The sequence below is a fragment of the Halichoerus grypus genome, chromosome 14 (assembly GCF_964656455.1).
Source record: "Halichoerus grypus chromosome 14, mHalGry1.hap1.1, whole genome shotgun sequence".
Taxonomy (NCBI): Eukaryota; Metazoa; Chordata; class Mammalia; order Carnivora; family Phocidae; genus Halichoerus; species Halichoerus grypus.
In genome coordinates, this window is record NC_135725.1 from 80,658,068 (window position 1) to 80,662,031 (window position 3,964).

The following is a 3,964-nucleotide window of genomic DNA, read 5'->3' on the forward strand; positions in this document are numbered from 1 at the left end:
ATTTACTCAATGTATTGATCCTCTTTGCTATTATAAAATGGGTTGGCTTCTTCGGTTATATTTTTCTAATTGGCGGTGTTTGCTTCTATCTTCCAAAGCAATTAAGTCCCTGTGCTCACCTTAGATAAAGTTGCTTAACAGGCACTGAGATTTCAGCTGTGCTTCAGTCTTCAGATCCCTACCTTGACTGGATTTTAAGGAGCCTCATGTCCACAGGTCAACGGACTCGGTTATCAGTGGTCCTTTGTTGCACATTCCTGTATGAAAATCAAATTCTGATTCTGATGTTCTATTATATGTAATAGACCTTAATTTATATCTCCCCTGTGCCAGGTCTTGTGCTTAAGGATACAGAGAGGAACAAGACACAGCCCCAGTCCTCAAAGTTCTCACTCACATAGGAATGAAGGGACATGGATAAGCCATCAGGACATTCAGTGTATGGTAAGTATTCCACACAAGTGTGTTCGCAGAGAATGACTTATTGGAGATTTTACCGAGTCTATCCCCTGATGCTGCCACAATGCTTGGCCTATGGTAGGCATTCTGCCCCGGGCCATGCACTTATTTTGCAAAGGCCAGCTCTTCCAGGAAGACTTCCTGGCTTAGTTCTACTTCCACACCGATTGCTTCTTTACTCTGCCATCTCAGCACTTTGTAATTCAGCCTTGCGTTCACTTACCCTGGAGCTGTAAATATATTGAACAAACATAACCTGCAAGATGCAGTGACATGCAACTTATCCTAGGCCGTTCCAAAGAGTTGGAGCTGGGATCTGAATCAGACGAATTGACACCTGCTTCTCACCCACAGACAGTCATTACAGAATGGCAATCACGGGGCCCTGTGTGTGTAACACTATCATAAGCATTTTTCCAGGTTCCTACCTAGTCTTTATAATGACTCCCTTCAGAGGCGTCATAATATTTCATAGAATGTGTGTAATCATTTCTACCTCTTCAGGCCATCACTTCGTATGTCGTACTTAATGTATTGTCACTAGCTTATGGTGCATTGCTTTATTTACCACAAGCTTAGACTCATGTATCCGATCGCTGCTTGATAGCTCTACATGGGTATCTACAAGACTTCTCATGGAAACATAACAAGCTCTTCTCCTATTCTCTTCTAGATGGCTTCCCAGGGCTGCCAGAACAGAGTATCACACACTGGATGGCTTAAAACAACAAAAATTTATTCTCCGACAGTTCAGGAGATTAGAAGTCTGAACTCGAGGTGTCGGCAGGATTGGTGCCTTCTGAGGGCTCTGCCGGAGAACCTTTGCTCTGCCTCTCCCTAGCTTCTGATGACGAGCTGGCAGTTGCAATCTCTGTCCCGTCCTCATGTGGCTGGCATTCCTCAAGTGTCCGTGTCTTCACGTGCTGTTCTCCTCCGTGTGTGTGGGTCTCTGTCTCTGTGTCCGAATTTCTCTCTTCTCATAAGGACACCAGTCATGTTGGGAGTAAGGGCCTACCCTACTCCACTATGACCTCATCTTACCTTGACTGATTATATCGATTAGACCCTATTTCCAAAAAAGGTCACATTCTGCAGTGCCAGGGATTAGGATTTCAACTTCTTTTTCAGGGGGACACAGTTCAACCCATAACATCTTCCCTTCTCATTTCCTAAATTTTTATCTTCTCCGGTCTTCCCTAACTGTATAATTGGCACCTGTAGTAGCTCAAGTCAAGAATCTGTGAATAATCCTTGATTTCTCTGCCTTCATCACCCCCATCCCAATTCCTTCAACAAACCCATTTAGCCATGCCTCTAAAAATATCCTGAATCTAGCATTTCTCTTCATCTCCATTTCTACCACTCTAGTTCAAGCTACTATCACTTTTCACCAAAATAGCTGCAATAGCTCTAACTGGTCTCCCTGCCCCTTTCTCATCTATAATCTGGTCGCATGCCCTTGCTTAGTACTAGCTATTGAATTAAGTTCAAACATCTCACCTGTGCTTACAAAATACTAGTGATCTGGCCCCTCCCCCACCTCTGAATTCATTTCAGATCACTTGCTTTCTTTGATCAGCCTTCTTGAAGCTCCCTGGACCACCAGCCTCCTGTTCTGGAACCTTATACAGCTGCTCCTTCTCATCACGAGAATCTCAGCTTTAGAGGTCATCTTATTTACCGACATTTAAGAGATCTTCCCTGACCCCGTAATCAAGAGCAGCCACCCAGTTATTCTCCACCACAGACCCTTATTTTAATTCTCTGCAGATAATTTTGTAAATAGATTATTTTTCCTCATTTATGTGGGTATTTGTTGTCTTTTCCCACAGCTCTAATTCCTAGGAGAGCGGGGACCTTGTTTATCTTGGTTACACCATCTGAAACTGTGTCTGGCACACAGGAGGAACTCAATAAATATTTATTAAGTGAATAATTAATCCTGCACAGACGATCTTTGTGTAGGAACCTTCCCCCCTACTTTTGGAAATTTATTATAAATAATCCAACAGGAGGAGGATTACTGGATCAAGGGATAGACACATATTTTGGCTCTTGAAATGTATTGTCAAAGTGGTTTGCAAAGACGTGAGGTCAGTTTTCATTTGTTGGGCAACTTCTTGACTCCCAAGTGCCGAGGTAGTGATGTCTGGTGTGTGGGGGAGGGAGGGAGGGCGGGTTAGAGCTGCTGCCCCCAGTGGGCTGAGGCAGCAGCAGCAGGGACCAGCCATCAGCAGGCCCCTCATTCTGGTGCCTGTCAGGAGGGTCCACAGCCTGGCCTCGCAGGCCTGCCTGGGGCAGCACACACAGGGGGAATCATCTGCTGCATGAACTTGGGTGTAGCTGTGGGAGCCAGGGTGAGCCGAAGGGCTGGCAAGTACACCTGCTCTTCTGCACAGTGAGGCCTAATTCTGGAGGCCAGGTTGGGAAGCAAAGAGGGTGTGGAGGCCAAGGACACAAAGTGGGGCTTGGACCAGGTATTGGAGGCCCTGGTCTCCAATACCAGGTTATTTCTGGATTGGAGCTTTTCTGCTTAGCACAGGGAGTCTGGGACTTTAGGTGTTTGAGACCTCTATGCATAAACCACCAGGAACAGAGAGACCTGTTTTATGCAGTTCTGCGCACAGCCAGGCCCATTCAGCAGTGCCCTGCCCCATCTCCTAGAATTGCTATAAGAGCTAAAACAGTAGATATGTTGTAAGGGGCTTAGAATAGTGCCTGGCACATGATAGGCATCATCCAAGTGTTGGCCATTCTTAGTTCTAGCCTGCATTCCTCATGGGACTGTAAGCTTCCTGATGGCAGAAACTATATCTGAGGCAGAACAGTCTACTGCTAATAAGTCAGGCTGCCTGAGTTCTAAATCCCGGCTCCAGCAAGCTGAATGATCTTGGGCAAATTACTTAACCTCTCTGTTCCTTAGTTTACTCCTCTGTAAAATGGAAATAGTACCAGCCTCACTGGGTTGTTAGTGGACTCAGTGAGTCGATGAGTGTAAAAAATACAGAACAGTGCCTAACATATAGACAGCACTTTGTGGGTGAATGGATTTAATAAACGCCTGGATCTGCCCTGAGCATATTCTGCAAGGGCAGCCTACTTTACCTTCAGTGATCTCCTACCTTCTCTTTTTTTCTTAAGACCTCTTTCTCATGGCTTCCCTGTGTTTCTCTTGCTCCCAGAATCCTTCAGGCTTTCCTGCTACCCATTCCTGAAAGGCCTGTGCACAACTGCTCTTAACTGAAGTCTTGGTTATTAAGGCGTTACTTCCGTTCATGCAAAAATCCTGACTTTGTAGGACACTCTCGAACCTTGTTATGTCTGAGAACCTGCACCGTAGGCATCACCTGGGAGATGAGGAATCTCAGGCAACTTCAGACCTAAAGAATCAGAATCTGCCCTCCCACAAGCTCCAAAACGATACTTCTTAAACTTTGATGTGCCTATGCTTTTCCTGGAGATCTTTTTTTTTTATTTTTTATTTTTTTATTTTTATTTTTTTTAA

At 45.0% G+C, this 3,964-nt stretch overlaps 1 long non-coding RNA gene across 1 annotated transcript; it reads left to right on the forward strand.

Annotated features, from left to right (window-relative positions):
• The first annotated feature begins 268 nt into the window (after positions 1-268).
• LOC144379988 (uncharacterized) lies at positions 269-2,399 on the forward strand. Its single transcript, XR_013443619.1, has 2 exons — positions 269-444; positions 1,133-2,399. It is a non-coding gene; the product is annotated as an uncharacterized LOC144379988 (long non-coding RNA).
• The last annotated feature ends 1,565 nt before the right edge of the window (positions 2,400-3,964 follow it).